General features: G+C 37.3%; 1 pseudogene; it reads right to left on the bottom strand.

The window, feature by feature from the left end:
* Positions 1 to 6235: 6235 nt before the first annotated feature.
* Positions 6236 to 27319, bottom strand: LOC115418964 (EF-hand and coiled-coil domain-containing protein 1-like; annotated as a pseudogene).
* Positions 27320 to 27559: the final 240 nt, after the last annotated feature.

Below are 27559 nucleotides of genomic sequence, written 5' to 3'. Positions count from 1 at the left end.
ACCCAGCTACTTCCTCGTTAACCTCAGCGCTTCAGAACCCCAAGTCCCTAAACTGACGGGGAAGTGATCCTCAGCCCGCCACGTGGAACCCTCGATGATTCAGGCTCTGATAACCTTTGACCTTTCAGCTCTACTGCTGCTGAGAATCTGTAAAAAACATGTCCAGTCTCACCGGGGCTGAAGTCTTGTGTTCTGTGTTCTTGTTTTAAGCCCTCCCTCTGTGATGCTGGAGGAAGGCTTTCTCCCTGCAGGACTTTGTAAATTGCTGGAAATAAAGGTCTATATTATTTCATATCATTCCTCCGTGTCGCTGTCTTCTCTGTTCTCTGGAATGTCGGATAGTAGGAAGAAGAGTTTGTGAATGTTCTCCCTTTTAACTCTAACACCAATACCACTTTTTACCAGACTGAGTACAAGTACTTACATTTGAGTACTTGCCAATACCGAGTACTGATACTAGTACTTAATAATCCCATTCCAGTTGTTAGTTCCTTTTGTAAATGTGCTTTATTGTCGTTGTCATTAGTCTGACTGGAACAAAGTGCTGCTACTGACATTTAATGTGTTGGAATGAGCGTTTGTCAATTAATCCACGCTCTGAATTAACCGTCCTGGATAAATGCCACGGAAAAAAATAAAGTGTTTTGAGAGGAAGAAGAAGAAAGTAGGTTCATAGAATAGAATCTTTATTTTGTCACACGTGTAAACCAAAATTTGTCTTCTACCTGTAACCCATCACTAGATCATGCATCACACACACTGTATGCTCGGAGCAGTGGGCTGGTCATGTGAGGTGCCTGGGGAACAAACGGGGTGTTAAGTGCCTTGCTCAAGGGTACACCACTCAACAACTCTCTGCAAGGCCAGGGAATGGAACCGGCAACCCTTCGGTCACAAGCCGACTCTTCAACCGACTCCCAGCCATCTAGGCCACGGCTTCCCCCAATCAATCAAACAATCAACAAACAAACAAACAACACAAATAAACACAAACAAACACACAAACAACACAAACAACAAACAAACAAATAAACAACAAACAGACAAGACAAGGCAGATTTATTTGTATAGCACAATTCATACACAGGGCAATTCACAGTGCTTTACAAAAATGGAAAAGAGACAGATTAAAAACACAAAATTAAAACATAATCAATAAAACATAAATAATAATTTGTTAAAATAAAGTAAAACACACAATTACAGTTTAAAAATAATCAATAAAACAATCAGTTAAAATAAAGTAAAAACGCAAAATTATGATTAAAACAATCAATAAAACAAATAATCAGTTAAAGTAAAAATGCAAAATTATGATTAAAACAATCAATAAAACAATAATCAGTTAAAGTAAAAACGCAAAATTATGATTAAAACATAATCAATAAAACAAATAATAATCATTAAAATAAAGTAAAAAGCAAAATTATGATTAAAACATAATCAATAAACATAAATAATAATCAGTTAAAATAAAGAGAGGAGAGTGCAGATAGAACCCTTTCAGTTGTTCTATGCACAGTTGAACAGAACTGTTTTCAGCCTGGACTGAAACACTGTCACAGTTCAGGTCTGTCTCACGTCATCAGGAAGACTGTTCCAGAGTTTAGCTTCATAGAACTGAAACACAGCTTCACCTGTTTAGTCCTGACTGGCACCAGCAAAAGACCAGTCCATGAGGTTCTCAGACCAGTCCGTGAGGTCTCTCTCAGACCAGTCTGTGAGGTTCTCAGACCAGTCCGTGAGGTTCTCAGACCAGTCTGTGAGGTTCTCAGACCAGTCCGTGAGGTTCTCAGACCAGTCCGTGAGGTTCTCAGACCAGTCCGTGAGGTTCTCAGACCAGTCTGTGAGGTTCTCAGACCAGTCCATGAGGTTCTCAGGTCCCAGATGGTTCATATGGGACCAACATGTCCCAGATGTACTTTGGTGCTAGACCATGGACAGACTCATAAACGAGCAGAGCTGTTTTAAAGTCTGTTCTCTGAGCCACAGGAGCCAGTGCACAGATCTGAGCACAGGACTGAAGCGGTCGTACTTCCTGGTTCTAGTCTGGACTGGAGCAGCGGCGTTCTGGATGGACCTCTGCTGTCTGACAGCTGGTTTAGAGAGGCCGTTACAGTAGTCTAACCTGGTCCAGATAAATGCATGGTTAAGTCTCTCTAAGTCTGGTTTAGACTGTAAACCTTTGGTTCTGCCAATGTTTTTGAGATGGTAAAAGGCTGATGCAGGCCCTAATTCATCTACCAATCTACCAGTCACAAGTGTTTGGTCCTGGAGGATTCTGCTGGGTCTCTGTAAACTTGACTTGATTCTGATTTGAATTGATAAAGCACTTTGTGACTCTGTCTGTGAAAAGTGCTCTATAAATAAATTTTACTTACTTACCAATTAAACAAACAAACAAACATGGATACAACAGAGGAGGGAACACCACTGTGACACTAATGTTGATATTGATGAGGGGAGTTGTCCTAAATCTGTTCGTAGTTTTTCTCTAACTCACACAGATCCTCTACCTCCACGGTTCCGCTGGTATTCTCCGTCTGGGTACTCATCCTCCAGCACCTGGAAAACAGCTGGAATGTACGCAGAGGACGGACAGAACGTTCCGTCCGTATGCGTCTGTGTCTGGAACGTTACTTACGGTCACCGTTACTTTTATCACCGCCATTTATTCAGTTCATTCTCCACACTGCTGACATTATTCCACCGCCGTGTACCTGCTGAACGTAACTGTGAACGTCACGCTGCCGTAAGTGGTATCGCTGCGGTTGTATTGGAGTACTTTTACAAGTACGAGTACAAGTCCACATGCTGAGTATAGGACCCAATACCCAATACTGGTATTAGTATCGATGCACCCCTACATCCTGCACATATGCAGTTCAGACGGCTGTAACTCTTTCACTGTTTGTGCAATTGGAAAAATTCCAACAGGTTCTGAAACCTGAGACAAGGTGTTTATAGGTTTTATACTTTTATTTTTTTCTTTTGTTCAGACAAAGTATAGTTTTTAGATGTTACCAGCAGCACGTCAGATGATGGTTCTGAGGAAGACTGGAGTCACATTTGAAACTGTCCAGCAGGTAACATCTAAAAACTATACCTTGTCTGAACAAAAGAAAAAAAGTAAATACATTAACAGAAGACAAAATGAATGTCATTAGCATTTAAAAGTTTTATTGGGTCATTATAGTAATTTCTCTGTCGTCTGTACTGGAAGCTAGAAGCAGAATTATAACATGCAGTAAATTGTAAATAACTGTTAGATTTTGAAATTAAAAAAAAAAAAAAAAAAAGTGCTGTGGAAGAATGGGCAAACGGACTCACTCACAACATATTTTCTAACCTTTTATTGTCCAAATAAGAAAAAAGTCCAGGCGGACCCTTTCAGGCTCAGGGTTTAAAGCAGGGGTCTCCAGTCCTGGTCTTCTAGGGCTGGTATCCTGCAGGTTTTAGATGTTTCCCTCTTCCAACACACCTGACAGTTGTTATCAGGCTTCTGCAGAGCTTGTAGATAAATTAGGGCCTGTAGATTCATTCACTGGGACTGGAGTTAACAACACACCAACGCCTTCTTCAGGGTGTTACAAAGAAAGAGGAAGACACTAATTTACGTTGATGGACTGCAGGTGCAGCAGCCAAAGAGACAACAGCAACAAGTTTTACAGGCATGAAATGGAAGTAGGACGCCACGTTCTCATAATTAAAGGACAGAGTATGTAGAGAAAAAATAATCCTAATAATAAAAAGTGAAAAATAAATAAATAAAAAATGCTTAATGATAGAATAATTTTTTTTTTAATTAAAGTGTAAAATAAAATTTTAAAAAATTTAATTAAAACTGCAGTTCTAGATTTGAGGAAATAATTTTGATCTCATAAATAACATGATAAATAAATTAGTGTTGTCCTTTTTCTTTGTAACACCCTGAAGAAGGTGTTGGTGTGTTTTTAACTCCAGCACCAATGAATTAACCCACAGGCCCTCATGAAATACAGGCTGTTTACAATTTCTAATGTTTCCAACCCAGTGAGTGCCTGGATTTTTGCTTTTTTTTTTTTTTTTTTTTTTTCCTCCGCCAAGGAGGTTCTGTTTTTGTCGGCGTTGGTTTGTCTGTCTGTCTGTCTGTGTGCAAGATAACTCCAAAAGTTATGGATGGATTTGGATGAAATTTTCAGGAAATGTTGATACTGGCACAAGGAACAAATAATTCCATTTTGGTGGTGATCACAGGGGGGCACTGATCTGCCTTGGAGGAGGTCTGCGCTCTGCGAGTGCTTCTAGTTTTCCAAATGGAATTAGGTATTCTGCTACAACTCAGATTACATGAAAAATAGTATGTTTCAACTGCAAAAGCACTCAGAAAGCGCAGACCTCCTCCAAGGCAGATCAGTCTCCCCCCCAATCACCACCAAAATGGAATCATTTGTTCCTTGTGCCAGTATCAACATTTCCTGAAAATTTCAACAAAATTCTTCAATAACTTTTTGAGTTACCTTGCTAACAGACAACCAACCAAAACAACCCCCCCCCCCCCACACACACACACACACACACACACCGATCACCACCAAAACTGAATCATTTGTTCCTTGTGCCAGTATTAACATTTCCTGAAAATGTCATGAAAATCCAGCCATAACTTTTTGATTTACACTATACTGCCAAAAGTCAAGTCTCCTCCATCCCAATAATCAGACTCAGCTGTTCCAGTCCCTTCCATGTCCACAGGTGTATTAAATCCAGCCCTAGGCATGCAGACTGCTTTTACAAACATTTGGGACAGAATGGGTCTCTCTCAGGAGCTCAGTGAATTCCAGCGTGGAACTGTGATAGGATGCCACCTGTGACACAAATCCAGTGGTGAAATTTCCTGGCTCCTAAATATTCCACAGTCAGCTGTCAGCTGGATTAGAAGAAAGTGGAAGTGTTTGGGAACGACAGCAACTCAGCCACGAAGTGGTAGGCCACGGAAACTGACGGAGCGGGGTCAGCAGATGCTGAGGCGCAGAGGTGGACGACTGTCTGCAGAGTCAATGGTACAGACCTCCAAACTTCATGTGGCCTTCAGATTAGCTCCAGAACAGTGCGCACAGAGCTTCATGGAATGGGTTTCCATGGCCGAGAAGCTGCATCCAAGCCATACATCAGCAAGTGCAATGCACAGCGGTGGATGCAGTGGTGTAAAGCACGCCGCCACTGGACTGTAGAGCAGGGGAGGAGCCTTCTCTGGACTGACCAATCGTGCTTCTCCATCTGGCGATCTGACAGACAGGTCTGGGTTTGGCGGTCACCAGGAGAACGATACTTGTGGGAGCGCATTGTGCCAAGTGTAAAGTTTGGTGGAGGGGGGGTTATGGTGTGGGGTTGTTTTTCAGGAGCTGGGCTGGGCCCCTTAGTTCCAGTGAAAGGAACTGGGAATGCTTCAGCAGAACAAGACATTTGGGACAATTCCATGCTCCCAACTTTGTGGGAACAGTTTGGAGCCGGCCCCTTCCTCTTCCAACATGACTGTGCACCAGTGCACAAAGCAAGGTCCATTTGGACATGGAGGACAGAGTCTGGTGTGGATGAACTGGACTGGCCTGCACACAGTCCTGACCTCAACCCCATAGAACACCTTTGGATGAATTAGAGCGCAGACTGAGAGCCAGGCCTTCTGTCCAACATCAGTGTGGGACCTCACAAATGCGCTTCTGGAAGAACGGTCCAAAATTCCCATGAACACACTCCTAAACCTTGTGGACAGCCTTCCCAGAAGAGTTGAAGCTGTTAGAGCTGCAAAGGGTGGAGCCACGTCAGACTGAACCCATAGACTAGGAATGGGATGGACCTGACATTCATATGAGAGTCAAAGCAGGTGAGGGAATACTGTTGGTAATATAGTGTATCTTGTTAATAGACAAACAAACAAACAGACAAACAAACCCTGGTGAAAACATAACCTCCTTGACGAAGGTAAATATTAGTCATCTGGAAGTTTCTGCTAACTGTACAGTTGCATTAATACTAAACTTTCTCCCATAACAGCTCAGTTCGTTGCTGTTTGTGGTTTTAATAGAACAGAGAGAAGAGCTTTTCCCAAAGATAAACAGAAAAAATGTGAATTGTGATTAAACATCCAACAGAACTGAACTCACTGCCCATTGTTTAATCATAAATGTTTAATAAATAAAATTAAACTGATACAAAATACAACACCAATACATTATAGAAGCAAATAAATTAATCCATAAAAATTATATGTTAATTTTTGGTGACGCAGCGAGGGAAATTACAAATGGTGCAAAAAAAAGCGACAGACTGAGACTGAAGGAGAAGTGGGACGTGTTGTGTTTGTTAATATGAGATGAGCAGAGGGTTGGAGTTGCCGGTTTGACGCCCTGCAGGCGGCAGCGTTTCCCTCCTCTCTCCTCCTCCATCGTCTCCTCGATCTGACAGGAGATCAGCGGACGACAGACGAACACACAGAGCGTCGGCCACCTGCAGGACCTGGGACGGACCTGGGGCGGGAAATCCGACACAAGTGAGTCCAAACAACAGCGGGAATGAAATACATGTTCTGACCCTGGAACATTTCATTTACAAATTATCCTCTAAAAAAACATGAACAACTTGAAATTTATTAAGAAAAATAAGTGCGATTTTAATAACATTCTGTCTCAGTTTATCATTTAAAAACGTTCATTACAACTTCAGATGACAGTGGATCTACAAATACATAAAACATTTAATAACAGGCAGAATATTGGTAAAATTACACTTAATTCTCTAGGTTGTTCATATTTGTTCACTTTATTCACATTTTTTGTCAAAGGCTAGTTTGTAAATTTACACATTTTCACGTAATTTCATCTTTTTTACACTAAAACAAAGAGGAGTTGTCAGTATTTGTAAATTATTATGATAATATTTGACTGCTCTGACCCACTTTAGAACAAAGTAGGGCTTTAGTCGGCCCTAAACTAAAATGATTGATTGTTAATATCTTCAGTGTAATTTTTGCATTTCACAAAGTCATCCCATGGGTCGGACGTTTGACACTTCTGTAAAAACCTATAAGTAATAACTCCAAATTTCTATCTTTGTTTTCGTGCAAAACTGTAAAAGTGCAGCATTCTGCCTCAGCTTCTCATTTCCACATGTGCAAAGTGGATCTACAAATACACAAAATATTTATTAACAGGCAGAATACCGGTCAAATGTAGTTAAGTTTTAGTTTAATTTATTTCGAATATGCAACAAAACAAACTAATCCTACTTAGTCTTTAAAAAAAACAGATTATAAGAAAACAAAACAAACAAAAAAACCTGTACATATACATGAAAACAAAGTATGATTTCATTTGCACGTTCAGAAAGGAGTGGGAGGAAGAGACTTATTTAATCCCATTACATTTCAATTTGTTCATGATTGTTTTGATTATTCCCATTTTTGTGTGAATTCAAAAATATAAATATTTTCATCCTGTAATTTTGCTATTTTCACACCTAAACAAACAGAAGAATGTGAAGTTGTCATCATGTATTGAGTTTTCAGTAATTGTGTTCAGTTCTCCTGCTGTTATTTTCCTGGTCTGACCCACTTCAGACTGGACTGGTTGGATCAGGTGTGAGTGGATGCACCTGTGGACCCCCCACAGCTGAGGGGGATCATCCTGAGTGGGGTGGATATAAGGAGGCTGACAGCCACAGCTCTGGTTGGTTGTGACCTCTGAGGATCTCCTGTGTTTGTAATATACTGATTCTATGACTGGAGTCTAGTTTTGTATCTGTGTCACCTCTCATGTATTGTCAGGTGTTAGTCCAGTGTTTTCCAGCCTTGTTTGTCTCCTGACCCAATTTTAACATCACAAGTTTCTGGTGACCCCAGACATTCAAAACAGAGACTTGTTTTTTTTGGCTAAAATTCATTTGTTTTTGATCGTGTAATAGTTTGCTATACTATGTTGCAAATAATAATTTTTAGATGCATTTAGTCTATATAATGTATATTATTGTGGACAGAGGCAGTAAATCCAGGTGTAGATTACTGCACAAAGGGAGAATGTGATTTTCCTTGGTCAGGATCTGTCCAGTCAGTCCAGCTGGGATTTACAAGGAGGACAATTAATACTGAACAAACAAGAACTGAAACTATGAATTATGAAAGAGCTGCAGCATCTGAAACTGACCACAGTGAACATGTGACACAGAAACAGAACCACAGTGCTGCAGTTTCACAACCACAGTTTGTCATGTCTGTTATGGATTGGGATTGTCTCGGTCAACTCACCATGTATTTTTTATTAGTAAGTTTTTTGTTTTTTTTTTATTAATTACTAGAAATTTCAGGCGACCCCATGTGGGATCCTAACCCCAAGGTTGAAAACACTGTGTTAAGTGTTTGACATATTTGTAAGTTTATATCTACATAAAGTTTGTTTAAAAGAAAAACCTTCCCATATTGCTTTTAACCTGTTAAACCCTGACCATATTTTCAGGGGAAAACCGCCTAAACAGACAAACCCAAAGTAAATGAAGAATTCCTTCACAATAATAAAGTTCATATGGATGTTCTTGGTGTCTATGGACATTTACAGACCTCACCGAATCTATTCCCATTGTCTAAAATATTGTATCTATTACTCTGCCTGAGTAAACTGGAACAAACTAAAAGAGAAATTGGAATTTTTTTATCCTTGCCTGTTTTTTTTTTTTCAGCTGGATTGACGATGATATGCATAAATTAACTGTTCATGTCGGAGATTTTTAATAGCGTATATTTCACCCCACAAAGATTAAAATCATGTTTGAACATTAAAGTTTGCACTAAAATACACTTTTGATGTACTTTTATTAACATTGGGCAGTGGTTCTTAACCTTGTTGGCGGTACTGAACCCCACCAGTTTCATATGCGCATTCACCGAACCCTTCTTTATTAAAAATACAATATGATTTTTTCAAATTCAAGACACCGACATATGTTTTACTGGTGCACAAAATGAACCGTGCATTAACATCACTGTGCTCAAAGAACAAAACCAATACAGTGCATGAACTTACAACAAATTCCATACCTTTTCACAAAGACATGATCTTTTTTAATACTACCACACTGAAATGGTTTTAAGTTTTAACCTTATGTATTCCAATAATGAACTTATTGTATTTATGCTATTTATCATTTTTAACATTTTAACACACACCCATCACCTAATTTCCATCAGGCTACAATAATAATGAATATTTACTGCAAACAGTGTGACTTCTGCTGTTGTGCATATGTATGTGTAGGCCGTCAGGTCAACCTGGTTTTTGTTTCATCTCGCTCCGAACCTTCCAAACCACGCAATTTTGACATAAAAAAAAGATAATTGCATGTAGTGTATCAAAAAAAAGTGCTCTTTATACTCCTTCAGTATTTTGTGATCGTTGTTTTATTACGGCACTAGCTCGGCTTTAGCGTAATATGATTTCTCCGTCCGCGACGGTGCGTCAGTTGTCACATGATTGTAACTGACCAGTGCGGTGACTGAAAAATGTAAACAAACACTACACATGGCTGCCTCCGTGGTTAACAGGAAGTAGCAAAAGTTATAACAACGATGTGGAAAATACTCAAATAATTCATCGTCAGACGAGTGGAAGAGATTATAAACACTTCCGGATGTGTTGTAGTGCTATAAGCAACAACAATACACCGTGTATACTGGATGTCAATCAGAGAAAGAGTCTCTGAAGCCATTTGTTTACATACACAGACCTAGCCCGACACACACCTGACTAATGAGTCGAGTGTGTGTCTTGACCTCCGCCGAACCCCTGAGACTGACTCACCGAACCCCTAGGGGTTCGATCGAACCCAGGTTAAGAACCACTGCATTAGGGTCTAAACTTTGAGCAAAAGTTGAAAAAAAAACATCCATTGTCCTGATTTATTATTTTTTATAATAGATGAATATTAATAGAATTTTTTCAGCCCACGGGCGGGCTGATAGGGCTAAAGGGGTTAAGGAAATACACTGCGTTCAGCCCCCCCCCCCCCCCACCCCTGTCTGTGATGTTTTGACTTATGAGAGAACAGACTCAGATGACGTGAAGCAGACGTACTGTCTCCGCTGCGGCTGCAGACGTCCAGAGTGTCCATCACAATCTTCCCCAAAGCTCGTCTGGAGACGTTCTGCAGACACAGACAATGTGTGAACTCATGGTGTTGAGTTTTAGGACGTTCTGCTCTGGTCCTCCTTAATTCAAGATTTTTTTGGTTAATTTAAGCAAAAAAAATCTGCTAATGGAACAAGTGAAAATTATCTTGGGAAGATTTCTTGAAATAAGATTTTCAAGATCTATTGTCTAAAAAAGTTGTTTTATCTGACCTACACGTTCCTCTTTAGGTGATTGTCTTCTTTTAAGTGTGATGAGATATTTTGACTAGAAATGAGAAAACTACCCTTGGGTAAATTTTAATTTTTGCAGTGTTCAAGTCATTCCAACAAATGTAGACCATCAAATAGGATGGAAGCAGACCTAAGATATATTTAGATAAAAGAATACCAGTGATTCAGTCTGCATGTAAAAAGATCTGTCCATCCAACTGGAGTGTATAAAAGTATAGTATTAATATTAACCTCCTGAGACTCAGGAAAGTAAACTTTTTTTTTGCTTGTTTTGTTTTACATTAAATAATTACCTAGCTTGGAAACGGCATGATGCAACAATACATTTTTTTCTCCAAATCAAATTTTATTTATCTAGAGCCAAATCATAACAAAAGTTGTCATGACACTTCACCTATAGAGCTGGTCGAACCCAGACTCCTCAGCCAATTGACAGAAACCCAACAGAATTCTGCAGGGGAATCCTTTTTGTATGGAATGTCCTTTGATGTGGACAGCTGTTTTTTTTTTTGTTTGTTTTTTACAGTAAAAGCTGTGAAACTGGTGTCCCCCACAGAGGACATGAGTGCATTGCTGGGTCTCAGGAGGTTAAAAGGTGGATGTAGTCATGTGGAACACCACTCCACTGGGTGCATGATTGTGTGTTTGTGTGATTACGTTGTTGCGTAGCTGCAGCAGGAGTGTCAGCGCATCGGTGAGTTTCTCCTCGAGTAAAGACAAACGCATCCTCTCCTTCTCCTGCGTCCTCCTGTCAGCCTCCTCCTCCTCAGGCCTCTGGGAAACAGGACGCAAAGATCAATTTAAAGACGCAATTTATAATTTTTAAAACTGTTTTTATTATTGTTTGTATATTTCTGCTTTTTTTCTTTTCTTTTTCTTTTTTTTTTTTTTTTTTTTTTTTTTTACATATTTTGTGAATATTTTATAACTGAATAATTGGCTATAATTCAGATTATTTTATTCTCTAAATATGGAATAAGATGTATGTTGTTCTTATTATATTGATAGATGTTAAGTAGAGACAAACATGAAATGGTGGAGAAAAGGGTAGAAACGTGCATATATTAAAATGCTATTGTCACATTTTTTCCAGTTCACACCTCAGCTTGGAAGCTTTGACCACAAACCTCTGAACAGGCCATTTTTGACACGGCTGAAATATGAGAACAACACAGAATTCTAATAGATGCACAAAGACTAGTCAGTCAAAAGAAAGCAAACTGGTTTATATTAACTGTCAAAAGTAAGAAAATTATAGTTTTATTAAACAAACTAGAAATGTAATTCTCTGCATCTAGAATACTGGATCTTTTCTCCTGTTTTTAATAAACAAGGATTTGTCATTTATTTGTTAGTGAGTCTGCCTGCAGTTCCATGTTATTCCACTGACTGACACTGGTGGCAGTGTTGTACAGAGACAAGAGGGTAATGAACAAGATCCAATCCAACTTTATTTGTAAAGCACTTTAAAACAACTACAGTGGACCAAAGTGCTGTACAGAAGAATAAATAAAACCAAAATAAAAGACTAAAATGCAAAAATAGATTAAAATAATTAGAACTGCACAAAAAAGAAGTCAGTGCTGTGCAGAAGAATAAATCAAACTTAAATAAAAGAATAAAATGCAAGAATAGATTAAAAGACATAAAAAGCTCTACAATTTAACAACAAAAAAATAAGATCAATAAACCAATACCAAATAAAACCTAAGAATAAAATAATACTAGTATGTAAGTGGAACTGACTAATACTCCTGCCAAGTCTGGGATTAGTTTAGAATTTAGAGATAATTAAAGATAATTGTAAAGTTGATTAAACTAATTTAACTGTCCTTTTTGGGTAGTTCAAACAAAGGTGAACATTAGTCTTAGCTTTCATCTGATCACAGTTTCTCTGCCAAAGGTGAATAATCTTCAAGAAATCAGTTCAAATCTTTAAATAATTCAAACTGGAATTAATTTGAAAAGAATCGGGCGAATAGTCTTGGAGAAATCATTGGACAAGAATCTCAGACGAATTCCTGTTTTATTCTACATACCCAGGAGGAGGTATAAAATAAATATATGTGATTAAAAAGGACAAAAATCAACTCATGTGTTGACTCTGAATGCAAACATAATTTGACTGGAATTATTTAAATTTATTTCTTGCTTTTTGTTTGCAAATGTGTAGTTTGATTTCATGAGTATCGTTTTATTTGCATTAAAATGACGTGGGAACAGATTTTATTTTGTATTCTTACAGGAACACATTTTACAGCTGTAAAACATTTGTCATGTATTTTCTTTTTGCTAAAATTTTAATGACAAGTTGTTTTTTTTTTATTCTAACTTTTAAAAGGAGATCTTGCATTTTCTGCGATATTATTTGTATCCCTTGTGCTTGTTTTCTCACCATTTTGTCGTCTTATTGAATTTCGATTTTGCACTATGTATTCAAACAGCTGGACAATAACCTGCATTGAATCCTTCAGCGTAACGAACGATAGACCTGTGTATTTTCTGGACGGACTGAAACATCATTTTTCATTTTCATCTTATGTGTGTCTGCTTTAAAAGTCCAGTTTGCCCGTTAACCTCTAAACCTTCACCAGGTCTTCATCGTAGTCCCACCTTGTCTTTTCCTGCGCCCCTGTTGGCCTCCTGCTCTGCTTTCGGACCCTTCCAGCGCCCCCTGCTGTCCTTGGAGGTGCTCAGGAGCTCTTTCTCATGTGGTTGCTTCTCAGATGGAAGGTGTTTGACCCCGTGGCTCTGACATCTGCAGGCAGAGCAGGTTCATATGCACCGTGAAAAACAGCCTGTGCTGGTACGTTGTGTTTGCGGACGACGTTTCCTCACCCTTTACCACAGCTGTGCACTGGGTGACTGAGCTTCTTCACCTCCAGCAGACCCCCCCCTCCTTCCTCCCTCAGCCCCCGCTCCTCCTCCTCTTCGTCGGAGGCAGCTCGGCCCTCCACCGCCCTCTGCAGACACTCTGCATCTGGAAACAAACACCACTGAATTTAACCCAGAAAGACCCAGGGCTACACTGTAAAAAAAATCTGTAATTTAACAGAATTTTCACTGTTTGTCGTACAGATTTTTTCTGTATTTTTAAGATACAGGAAAATATCAATAAATGACAAAAATAGACTGTGATTTTACATGTCAAATGGAAAATAACACGAAAAACTAACTGTGAATAACCTTAAAATTTTTTAAAAGAATTTTTTTTTCTTTTTTCACAGAAAAATACAGTTCAAATACATTTGCAAATGTATCATAATTTCACAAATACTTATTTTCTATTCATGAGATTAAACTGTTAATTTAAAGTTTAATACTGTAAAAAGTAAAAATAAAACCAGATAAAATTACTGACAATGAACTGTAACAGAAGTATTTGTTCTGTCAGTTGAACCAGACTTGTTTATTTGACAAATATCTTGTGTAATTACAGGAGGTTTCACAACAAAAATGTTGAATAAATGTATTTTTGTGAATGTATAACATGTATAAGCACTGATAAACTGTCCAAATACAGTTTTTATCAGTGGATTGGACAACTGAGTCTCACTGAAAATTATATATATATATATATATATATATATATATATATATATATATATATATATATATATAGGGAATTGGATTGTTTTAATACATGAAATATTCTTTATTAAACATTAAAAAGCAAAAAAAAAAAAAAGCAAAATCTCATGTAAATTAGGGCAAAAAACTATATTTTAATTATGGAAAATTACCATATTTTTATGAGATGGTTATTTCCTGTTATTTTACAATATTTTTATGTTTATGTTTATGCATTTGGCAGATGCTTTTTTCCAAAGCGACTTTTTCCGGCACCCCTGCTGCCGGAATATTACTGTTTTTTTACGTTTTTTTTTTTTTTTTTTTTTTTACAGTGTACTTTTAGGGCAGTTCCCAGATGAATTTTTCTCTCGATTTTTAACCTTTCTAAAGTGATTAATCAGCATTTTAAGATAAGATATTCCTTTATTAATCCTACAATGGGAAATTCCAGAATTATAGCAGCAAGAGTGGAGCACAAACAAAACACAGGAACAAAAAAGAGCAAAATCAAAAATAAAGACAAATCAAAAAAGCTATAAATACTATTTACAGCTTATTATTATATTCCTCTGTATTTTGCATTTTATCAGTATGAATCAGGAATTTTCCCGTATTTAATCTCACTGATCATGAAGATGTTCATAAACTAACTAGTAAATAAACTAGATAAACTACTTTAATTGAGTTTAACCCATAAAGACCCTGTGCTACGTATGTGGCAGTTTCAAATTTATTTTTTTTTCTCTATATTTAACTTAAGTGATTTATCACTATTTACTATAATATTATCCTCTGAATTTTGTGTTTTTACAGTAAAAATCTGGATTTTCCTATGTTTAATTCACTGATCATGTTCATAAACATCAGATTAAAGTTTAAAGTTATTACATAAAAAAGAGAAACTGAAAAAGTGACTTTTTCAGGAAAATTTATCATTAATTGAACATAAACCCAGTGTGTCCATCCACTGTCACTGATCCAACTCCATGGGTTTTACTGGTGAGTAAATGTTGTAAAAGATGACGGTGTTTCCATGGTAACTACGGAGCCTCTGAATGTCCAAATATGGTCATATCTTATGACCATGAAAAGATGACGAACTGTATTTTACACCAATTATTTACATGGATTGATAGGATTAATGGAATTATTTACTTATTAATTATTAGATCTTAACAGTTGTAACCTTCAAAATTGCCCTATGTATCTTTTTTTTTTTTTTTTTTTAATCAAAAATGATCTATACATTCGTAAATCCATGCTGGCCTCATTCCATCGTTTAACTCCAACAGCAGATGTGTATCTTTTAGTCTCTTTTCTATCTTTTTGTAGAACAAATTTACAAACATCTTGCAAATCATATTTAGTCTCATGTGTTGAGAAAACCGTTGTACACAGACAGGGAGTAACTTCAATTTTGCTTTATACGCTATTTTTTCATAGTGGTTTATACTTTGTTTTTAAAAAATAAGAGATTTAACAAAGATTAAATTTTTATTTCCGTGAAAAAAATCATTTTGCTTCCATTAAAATAAGTTTTCACTAACAATAATAACTTTGGACATACGCTATTAGAAAAAAATGTGAAAATGTACTAATAAAAGCTGATATTTTCCCCTTTAAAACACTGTGTCTGATTTTATCACTCACCTGTCTTGCTGCCGGCGTCTTCTGCTTCCACCGGGTAAGAAGGTTCATGAGTGGGGTCAGGGATGCAGCTGCAGCAGGATCTGAGGGTGAAAGTAAAGATCTGTGGGTAAAAGAATCTGAGGGTGAAAGTAAAGATCTGTGGGTAAAAAATCTGAGGGTGAAAGTAAATTTCACACTTCAAATACTGCAAAAACATACAGTTCACAGTCGTGGAAAAATTATGAGACCACCCCTCGTTGTTTGTCCAAATTTTTATTTATAGTTTAAGTAATATCCACTGAAACATTCAAATCTTTAATTATCGACTCTTCCTTATTGATTCGCAAATGATTTTACAGTTAATATTCCAAATGCTGTAAAACTATTGCAGTTTACCGCAGTTTTTTTCTACACGCAGACAAAAAATTCTTCGCCCACCCCTTGTTTTCTTCATTTTCTTGTTCATTTTAATGTCTGGTCCAACTAAAGGTCCATTTGTTTGGACAAATATAAGACTGGTCAACAACAAACTTATTGTTTCAGTTTTTGAGCTGATTTAGATAATTTTGGTGCTGAATCCAAAAATCACATTCATTTTGCTCAATCAGGTCAACTTTCTGAACTATGCTACATATTGGCTTTTGAACATTTTGCTTACATTTATGGGCATTTTCACATCATATGATACAAAATTCTTTCATATTTCTTGCAATAAACAAGTTCTGAAGATTTTACTTTTGCCAATTAATGATTCATGTTTTTTTAATATTACAGGTGAATGAAATGGCTTCGACTAGAAGATCTTGCAAAAATAAGCCTAACGTATTCTGCTACATCTGCGCTGAATACACCATTGTACCTAACAGGAATCAAGTCACAAGCTTCATAAAGTGTGCTTACCAATCTTGTTTTGGTATTAATTATTATATTTTGTGAGAAGATAAATTTTCAAAATCAAATTAGCAAAAAAAACCTGACCTGATTGAGAAAAACAGATGTCATTGTTGGATTTAGCGGTGCAAAATGGTCCGAATTCAGTTGAAAAAACGTAGACAAGTTGCAAAAAACATTTTTTTTGTAACCCAGTGTAATGATACCAAGAAAAATAGCTCATAGTAGTTGAATTTCAGAGCTGATATCTATCTATTTAACATGTTTTCTTGATGAAAACCAAAATCTCTTCAGTTCTTCCATCAGTATCTGTGTCATTGTACTGACAAAAACAGTGCTTTTATTCATTCCATGTTTTCTTTTCTGTCTGTTTTTAGTCACATGACACACAGGAGTTAGGACTGGATTGCAGAACCATTGTTTTGGATGACGTTTGATGGTCTAATAAGTTTTTATGCAACTGTATTTCCAGTACTGCACAGAAAAGACCAACATTATGTTAGTTTAGTAAAACTCTAATGACCGCACATATGCATTTACATCCAATCTGATAGATGTGATGTATGAACAGCAGGAAAAACTCAAGTTTCAGGGTAAAAACTGCTTCTCATATTAATCACTGCAGTATTTATTCTATGGAATGAGCTGAAGTATTTGCAGAGTTAAATCCAGGTGGGACTGTGGTGTTTTTGACCGGCTGTGAACTCAGCTCCGACCTAATGACCACGTAAGTAGGACTAAATATTTACAGAGCAGGTGAAATTAGGTCAGCTCTAATCTGAGCCGTCAAGATTCGGGTTGATTGGTAGCACATCAGTGTTGTTTTTATTTTATGTGTGAGTGTGTGTGTGTGATGTGTGTGAACAGCCAGGATGTCCGTTCATGTTTGGACCAAGGTAATTATCGTTAACGAAACTAACGAAATGACAAAAACTAGAATTGTAAAAACATCTTCATTAACTGAAATACATAAAAACTGTAATTAAAAGAAAAAAACGATAACTAACTGAAACTGTATGTGTGTTTACAAAACGACATTAAAGCTACCTAAGTGTCAGTGCATTAGGTCTGAAAACGTGTCTGTATATGGTCTTCTATAGATTCTAAAGACATTGTGTTAAATGTGTCAGTCCTAGTGGTTTTTCTAATCCACACACGTGGGTTTTTCATCAATCTCAGTCTCACTCCAGGTTTTGCATGTAACCCATCGTGTCCACTGGTGTTACATGCAGAACCTGCCCATTTAAACACAAAATAATTGCGAATGATTTTGCAACAGCGGCCATTTTTGTGAAACACTCTGCGTTGAATAATTAGTTCAATTCCCGAAATGCACCTGTGAGAGAATAAAATTATTTTTTTTAAAAAGCATGTAATTTTCGTGTCCTTTTTGACCATGTTACATGCAGATTTTTGTATTAAATATAATATAAAACAATATGAAAATGTGTTTTATCTGAAAAATTGTCTCTCTTTTATCTCAGTAAGTCTAAGATTGTTATGATTCTTGATATTTGTATTCTTACGTATGTTTTGCGACTTTGCATATTTGTTAAATTTCATTGCATGTTCGGAATAAATCACTAAAATCACAAATCACAAAAATAGATCCAAAGTACTTCCAAACTTGCTTCATAACATTAGTCTACATCTGGTTTGAATTTTCAGCCCCATGTCCTGTTGTTTAGGACCAGTTTGATAGGAGCACATATATGAGAAGCAAAAACAACTCACTGGTCAACAACACATTTATTGTTTCAGTTTTTTGAGCTGATTTAAGATAATTTTGGTGCTGAATCCAAAATCACATTCATTTTGCTCAATCAGGTCAACTTTCTGAACTATGCTACATATTGGCTTTTGAACATTTTTGCTTACATTTATGGGCATTTTCACATCATATGATACAAAATTCTTTCATATTTCTTGCAATAAACGAGTTCTGAAGAGTTTACTTTTGCCAATTTATGATTAATGTTTTTTTTAATATTACAGGTGAATGAAATGGCTTCGACTAGAAGATCTTGCAAAAATAAGCCTGACGTATTCTGCTACATCTGCGGCGAATACACCATTGTACCTAACAGGAATCCTGTTAGAAAATGATTTAGTTTCTCTTAAAACCTATTTTGGGTGAGAACTATATAAAAAATCAACTGATAAATCACAAAAATGTAATCAATTTTGTGAGAAGATCAAATTTTTCAAAATCAAATTAGCAAAAAAACCTGACCTGACTGAGAAAAACGATGTCATTTTTGGATTTAGCGGTGCAAAATGGTCCGAATTCAGTTGAAAAAACCCAGACAACTTGCAAAAAACATTTTTTTGTAACCCAGTGTAATGATAAATAATTGTGAAGAGCTGACAGAGTTCAGTCATAATTCCTGCTTTTTATTACACACATGTCATTTCCCATTAGACGCAGTCGTCTGATCTGCTGTTGAAATGAACATACTTTAATATTAGTGGTCACGTTTCACATCTCGTGGTCACATTTGTCACATTTGTTCTTTCATGTGATGTGCGAGTCAAATAACTGAACTATTAATACGCAGCGTGTGCAAATGGAAGGAATCTGAGAACAATCTGTTTACTGTCAGCGTTAGAAAGAGCGTCTTTGTTCAACATTAAAACAGCAGCTAAGTGCGTTCATCCATTATTACGTATAGTTTGTAACTTAACCTGAGAGCTGCAGTGCATTGAATTACAAATGAGCAGCGCACACAGGCAAATGTTGTGTGAATGCTTGAACAGACACACCCATGGACTTCCCCTGATTCAGTCCAAACCACAGTTGTATAAGACCTGGACCTGGACCTGGACTTGTACCTGTACTGGAGCAGCTCTGACTCCAGCTGGTTGATCCTGGACTGGAGCTGGGGTACCGCCTGGGCCTGTTCCTGGATCATCCGGACCCTCTGGAGCCCCAAACTCAGAGCCTCCCTGGCCTCCTCCGCCCGCCTCCTGATCGACATCAACAAGGGTTAGCATCAAGTCATCCAAGCCTGCCTTCCACGATGCAAAGCTGGACGAATAAATTACATAACAGCGCTGTGTGTGCACCTGGAGTCGATGCTCAGGGCCAGTTTTAACCCGTTAAGACCCAGTGTTACTTATGTGGCAATTCCAAGATAGTTTTTTTCTCTAAACATGGTATTTGAAATCTATCTGATGGGACATTTTAGAGACAATTTGACAGATTAGTGTTGTTAATGACCCACATTTTTACTTTTAAATTAATTTTTGCTTTAATTGGACCATAAGGGATTATCCAAAACAAGGAGCTACTTTATATTGAATTTAACAGGTGGAAAATCTCCTGATCGATCAGCTGTTTGTTGTGTCTTCCTACATATTCTGGTAACCCTTTCATGCATACTGGTCACTGCAGTGGACAGTTATTCTACAGCTGTTCTCTTGTATATTCGTGGATTTTTTATTTTTTATTTTTTTACTTATTTTTTCAAACATATCTTTATTAAACTTTTAAGACACTACATATCTTTTCTGACATGAATTGGTAACATTATGTAGATCTCTCCTGAGCAAAAAACCCAGAATCACAACTCCTCCCCAGTTTTCACACAATTTATCAGTAAATACATGTTTCTGTGCATCAAAAATTAAACGTGTGGTGTCCAGCTGAGTGGACATTTTTGCAACTTCATGAAAAATAGGTTTATAAGAATTTTTTTTTTTTTCATTATTTTTTTTTATTTTTATTTTTTTTTTAATTATTTTTATTTTATTTATTTATTTTTTAAATTTATTTTTCAGAAGAAAATTTTCAAATGCATTGTTTTTTTCATGCCTAAAGAGGAATAAAAACACTCAGGAAAAAATTTTGATTAAGGTTCTCATAATTCGTGCATGAAAGGGTTAAAAACACGACTGATACGAAATAGTCTGGTTTGTTTGTTAACACTTTAGCAGCAAAACTATTGGTTGAATTCATACCAAACTGGGTTTATAGATTTCCAGTGACTCAGACGAGATGTGGTTACATTTTGGGAAAAGTAGGTCAAAGTTAAAATTTTTTAGGAATTTTTCAAATCCCCCCCCACCACCCATTTACTTAAAATGGCCAAAATTTGTCTATGCTGTCTAAGTCTATGTTGACATCAGCACATGCATGTAACATAGTTATTATACTTTTAAATCCTGATAAACTGGGAGGTAGCGCCCCCTTGTGGTGCAGGATGTTTGTTAAGTATAAGTTTATTGATTTGAATAATAATGTTATTTTTGTAATTATTCTGATTATTCTTTTAATTTAAGTGTGTTATCTGGCATTGTTTTAGTCGTAGTCCTGTGTTGTGTTTGGTCCTCCACCTCTCTTCATTGGTTTATGTCCGGTCTTCTTCATCTACTTCCAGGGGTACCCCAATATAAAGTCGGGGTCCTCCCCTTCCTCTTCCCTTTTGTAATGTGTCGTTACGGGAAGAGGTAGGTCATTTGTTTTTATCTATTGTCATCGTGCATTATTAAGTGATTTTCTGTTCCTTTTGGCATTTAACTGGATCTATGTTGTTGTCTGTGGGTGTTCCAGTGGATTGTGTGCCAGTACTGATTGACTGTGCATGTTTGACGGTGAATGGAGTACGAGTGTTGAGAACATGCTAACCGCTGTCTTCTCATTATAGTTTTGGGCTGGACTGTAGTCGGACTGACTGTATTTTAATTTACATGTTCTCAGGAAATAAACGGAGTGCGAGTGTCCATTACTCCTCCAGTCTCAACGTTGTGTCCTGTGGGTCCATCTTGCATCACAACACAAAGAAACACAACGCAGAGAAAATACCAGCGGTCACACATAGACATGATGACATCAGGATCGATGCCAAAATAAGATACAGCAGTGTTTCTCAAAAGTGGGGTGGGCCCTCCCGGGGGGGCGCGAAGGGTTGCTGGGGGGCATGGAATCATTCCTAGGTGTTTTTTTTTCTTCAGGTTAGAACATGTAGCAGGTGGAACTAATGTTTTAGCGTTGGAGCATTCTGGACTCATTTTAGGGACGTACAACAAACAAATCTACTGCCATGGTGATCTGTCACTAGACTGGACCAAGAGTTTAGGTTTGGAGAGTGGACAAGGACTGGACTGGAAAAGAAAAATGTGCAATGTTTCTGGTTTTGCACAGTTTGTACAGTTTGCACTTTTATGTTCTGAGATGTGCAACATAAACGGGCTCACTGCAGCCACTGATATTGTTAAAATGTTCATCTTTGTTACCGAAATGTGTTTGTTGTTCTACAAAAAAATGTACCTTATTGTCATAGTTGTAAGATAATTACACATTTTCTATTTTAAATTGGAAAAATGTCTCAGGGAGCAGTCTTGTTGAGTTCATTTATATTGTTCAATCAAAAATCTACGTTATTTTTAATTTGCACAACAAATTATTCAAGGAAAAGCAAAAAGTATTTTTACGATATTGATGTTTCTTTCAATAAAAGTAATAATTGCACCACAGGTACAATGTTTTGGGGTTGAGGGGGGGCTTGGAGATTTTCATGCTCCAAAGGGGGGCCCGACAGAAAAGACTGAGAACCACTGAGATACAGTCTGTGTGAGGGGCGGCGTTTGTTGTGCCTGGAACCACTTGTTTGCATTTTTTGTGATTTTTCTCAAGTTTTCTGAAGAATACTCATCAAAATTTAGATGTGAGGTGAATTCGTGGTAGATTTCTGTAAATTTGAATCTCCAGGACAAAAATTAACTTTGTGGTCGAGTTGAAGAGTTTGGGAACCCCTTCCATTGACCAAAGAACATCCAACATCATCGTAACCCTGGACCACCACGGGACCCTCAGTCCAACCTGATCTGTGCGTTCTCTTCCTCAGCGCAGACTCGATGCCTGCAGTTTTGCGGACTTCACGGTACGCCCAGCGAAGCTCCTCCTCCAGACGTTCATTGAACTTCATGGCCTCCTCCAGCTGACCGTCACGGGAGGAGCGGATCAGCTTCAGCTCCCGGAGGAGGGGGTCCCTGATGTCCCGCCTCCTGGCCGCCCTCCTGGCCGCCTCTCCAGCAGCTCCTTTAATCCTGTGAGTGGGGACCAGTTTCCCCTGGATGAAGGTGATGGACGTAGCAGGAGACGAAGCTTTGGAGCTCAGACTGGAAGGAGGATGGAGGCTACGAGCTCTTTCCCTTCGCAGAGCCACCTCCAGGGCCAAACAACGGGCGTCACTGCCCTGAAGAGCAGAGCGGAGGTCCTCCACCAGCTCCCTGAGAGCCTCTGGACAAGACAGGACAGCTGATGTTAGCCGTTAGCTCTGAGATGAACTGTCAAACCCAGACACTGCACATGTTAAATATGAATGGATGAATTTAGTTCAATATTGGGTAACGCTTTATATTTATGTACCTGTAATGATTTAATAGTAATAACCATATAACCTCCCTAAAATATGCACGTTGGTTGATATTATTTCATAGAATATAATGACCTTGAACTATTTTTGTGATCACTTTCAAACTCCTTTTTGTAGTGATTTAAAACTTATGAATTATCACCATTTCATATAATATTATTCTCTGCATTTAGGATTTTTCAGCGAAAATCAGGTATTTTCCTATATTTAATATTTCACTAGATCAGTGTTTTTCAACCTTGGGGTCGTGACCCCCTGTGGGGTCGTCTGGAATTAAAATGGGGTCGCCTGAAATTTCTAGTATTTGATAAAAAAAAAAAAGTCTAATAAAATATTTTTAATAAGTTCAATATACATTTCATTATAGTTAAAACCACAACACACTTTTCCTAATAAAAATCAAGTCCAAATAAACTGCAGGTTATAATATCTGAGAGGGCAAATCCTGACTGATCCGATCATGTGACTGCATGCTCATAGTTTCAGTTCTTGTTTGTTCAGTATTAATTGTCCTCCTTGTAAATCACAGCTGGACTGACTGGACAGATCCTGACCAAGGAAAATCAAATTCTCCTTTTGTGCAGTAATCTACACCTGGATTTACTGCCTCTGTTCATAATAATATACATTATATAGACTAAATGTGTCTAAAATTAACATTTATTTGCAACATAGTATAGCAAACTATTACATGATCAAAAACAAATAAATTTTTTGCAAAAAAAAAAAAAAGTCTACATTTGAATGTCTGGGGTCATCAGAAATGTGTGATGTTATGAGCCAAAAAAGGCTGGGAACCACAAGACTAGATGTTCACAAAAAGTGTAAATTCAAAGGTTATTAAATCCAAATGGGGAAAACTGGAGAAAATGTGTTTTTGAGCAAAATATATCATCATTTCACATCATAATCCATTTATGTTCAGTTAATAAGTGGTTGTAGATGATTGTTTTTGTTAAACTCCGTGGCTTTTACTGGTGAATCAATGTTGTAGAAGATGACGGTGTTTCCATGGTAACTACAGAGCCTCTGAACGTCCAAATGGGTCATATCTGATGACCATGAAAAGATGAAGAACTGTATTTTACACCAATGTATTGATAGGATTAATGATCAACAATTATTACATATTTTACACTGCCTGACTCTTGCTCTATCAAAACACCCTGGTACTCTTTCGTCTCTCCTTAATTTTTTTTTTTTTTTTGTTTTTACATTTTTTTTTTTACCTTTTTCGGTCTACAACTGAGTGGCCTGTCCTTTACATTTCACATTGATTTACTGTAATTAATAAATGAATGAATGAATTCCAAATATATGTTGCATGTAAATGGGTGACCAATAAAAACAGCTCCAGTGACTCTTTTTTGGCCCCAACTCTGCGTTAGGAAACAATGTACCTGTTATTAACCATGTAAGCTGATTTGTTTGATTAAGCTGACTGATTAACATTATTAAATATAACAGGATAAGGCTTTCAGTCCACTGGCCTGGGTCTAAATAAATACAAAACAACTATTCTATCAACACAGAATATATCAACTCTAAAGGTTTGTATGTTAATTGTGTAAGTGATTATAAGTGTCTTGTGATTTCAATATAAGCATGTTCATGATGCTAATTATGCTAATTAACATGCACATACTGTTTACAGGAAATACTTAGGATGGACCTTAATATAAATATAGATACAACTCTTGAAACGAAATGCATAAAGACTACTATTACATCAACTCTCAGTGGCTTTAGATCAGATGTGTCAAACTCATTTAGTTCAGGGGCCACATTCAGCCTAATATGTTCTAAAGTGGGACAGACCAATAAAATAATAGGATAAGAACTTATAAATAATATCAGTTCCAGAGTTTTCTCTATGTTTTTGAAATAAAAAGTAAAATTCTTAATGAAAATGTTTACATCGACAACGATACTTGAACATAACATAAAAAATATATGAACAACCTGAAAATTCTGAAGAAAAATCAGTGCAATTTAACAATTTTGCAGCATAGTTTATCATTTATTACACTGTGCATCAACAACTTACAGATCCCAGTGGAATCTACAAATACACAAACATTTAATAAACAGACAGAATATTATTAAAATTTCAATTACTTCTATCAGACATTTCAGGCTGTTCTTATTTGTTCAGGTTATTCACATTTTTTGTAAAAGGCTAGTCTGTAAATGCAAACATTTTTGTATAATTTTACTTTGTTACACTAAAACAAAGAGGAAAAAAAAGCTTTTTTCATTATTTATACTGTAGGTTATTATGGTAGTATTTTACTGGTCTTACTCACTTAAGATTGAATTGACCTAAAATGATTTTAACATCCCTGACTGTTAATATCTTCAGTGTAATTTTTTATCTATCTATCTATCTATCTATCTATCTATCTATCTATCTATCTATCTATCTATCTATCTATCTATCTATCTATCTATCTATCTATCTATCTATCTATCTATCTATCTCTTTTTTGTCCATTTTCTTGCCTATTTTGTTCATTTTTAAATTAATTTGGTCTCGTTTTGTTGATGTTTCACTCATTTTGCTGCTTATTTGTTGTCTTTACACATCTTGATGATTATGTTTGTTTATTTTGGTCACTTTTTTTTCTTATTTTGTTAACTTTAATGACTTAATGTAGCACCCCCCCCCCCCCCCCCATTATCTATCTATCTATAGCAACAAAATGTTGATATTACCAATGTGTTCATTGTGCTACTGATTATGTTCATTTTTCTCCATTTTCTTGCCTTTTTTTTTTATCAGTTTTTATCTCGTCTTGTACATTTTTCATTAACTTGGCTGCTTATTTTTTTGTCTTTACTCATTTTGATTCTTATGTTTGTCCATTTTTTGGCAACTTTATTCTTTATTTTGTGAACTTTTTTTGTAATCAATTTTAATCTATCTATCTATCTATCTATCTATCTATCTATCTATCTATCTATCTATCTATCTATCTATCTATCTATCTATCTATCTATCTATCTATCTATCTATGTCTTTTTTTGTCCATTTTCTTGCCTATTTTGTTCATTTTTAAATTAATTTTGTCTCATTTTGTTCATCTTTCACTCATTTTGCTGTTTATTTGTTGTCTTTACACATTTTGATGATTATGTTTGTTCATTTGGTCACATTTTTTTCTTATTTTGTTAACTTTTATTAATTAATCTAGCACCCCCCCCCCCCCCCCCAGTTATCTATAGCATCAAAATGTTAATATTACCAATTTGTTCATTGTGCCACTGATTTGTGTTCATTTTTCTCCATTTTCTTGCTATTTTGTTCAGTTTTGTCTCGTTTTGTTCCTTTTTCACTAACTTTACTGCTTTTTTTTTTCTTTACTCATTCTGATGTTTATGTTTGTCCATTTTTGGCAACTTTATTCTTTATTGTGTGAACTTTTTTAATTAGTCATACATTTTTCCTATCTATCTATCTATGTCTGTCTGTCTGTGTCTGTCTGTCTGTTATCCTTTCTTTCTTTCTTTCTTCTTTCTTTCTTTCTTCTTCTTCCTTCCTTCCTTCCTTCCTTCCTTCCTTCTTCCTCTTCTTCTTTCTTTCTTCTTTCTTTCTTTCTTCTTTCTTTCTTCTTTCTTCTTCTTCTTCCCCTTCTTCTTCTTTTTCTTTCTTTTTTCTTCTTTTTTTCTTTCTTCCTTCCTTCCTTCCTCTCCTTCCTTCCTTCCTTTCTTCCTTCCTTCCTTCCTTCCTTCCTTCCCTCCTTGGATGCTTTAGTCCACAGTACCTGTCTCTCGCTCCTCTGCAGTCGGACCTTTCTCTGCTCTGGTTCCAGGTCCATTCTGATCCCTGTTCAGATCAAAGCTCACGCACTTTCTCCTCCTGACGCGCGGCCACCGGAGCCGGATGCGCCTCTCCACCAGCTCGGTGTCTTCAGTCAGGGGCAGACGCCAGGCGCACTGTCCGGTGCCTTTACGCGCAGTGCGCACACGGAAGTACCCACAGAGCCTGGAGTGGAAGTCTTTAAAGCCCAGCTGAGAGGGCAGCCCCGAACACACGTCCTCAAACTCCTCATCTTCCTCCAGTTTTTTCTCGCTCTTTGTTCCTCCTGTCTCCGGTCAGACCCAGCACGGCGCACAGGGCGGTGAAGTCCGCCGCAGACACCGTGTCGTCCCGGTTTGGGTAGGCCAGGTGGTGGAAGACCTCCTGCAGGTACTGGTCTATTCCAGTGGCCAGAACCACGATTTCGTTCTCCACGCCGGGGTCGGGGCAGTGGTGGTGGGCCAGCGCGCTCCGGAGCCACTCGCTTTTACGCGCGGTTCTCGGTGAGGACCGGACGCACGGCGGAGGCTCCATACCTGCACTGGGGCTTCTGGACATGAACACCAGTAGGATGTCTTTACATAATAAGAAAGACACACCCCAAGTGGCTCCGAGGTACAGAAATTCCCAAGAAACCCCGCATTAGGAGCCTTCCCGGAGCGTCAAGTCAGGATCTGATGCCCCAGGGTGGAGAAAAGAGTCCCTGTCCACGGACTCCACCCTCTGGAGCCACACACACCGACCACATGTGTGTGCGCTCCAGTGTGTTACACCCATAGTAATGCATGAGGAACCCTGAAGAACACCAGAACCCAGCTGTGGCCAGCATGATTAGAACAGATGTTATATTTATTTTCTTTTTTCTACATTTTTTTTATTTGGTAGTGGTTTGTTGTTCTTATTTAT

Source organism: Sphaeramia orbicularis, chromosome 5 (assembly GCF_902148855.1).
Source record: "Sphaeramia orbicularis chromosome 5, fSphaOr1.1, whole genome shotgun sequence".
NCBI classification, from domain to species: domain Eukaryota; kingdom Metazoa; phylum Chordata; class Actinopteri; order Kurtiformes; family Apogonidae; genus Sphaeramia; species Sphaeramia orbicularis.
This window is presented reverse-complemented; position numbering and strand designations above follow the sequence as displayed.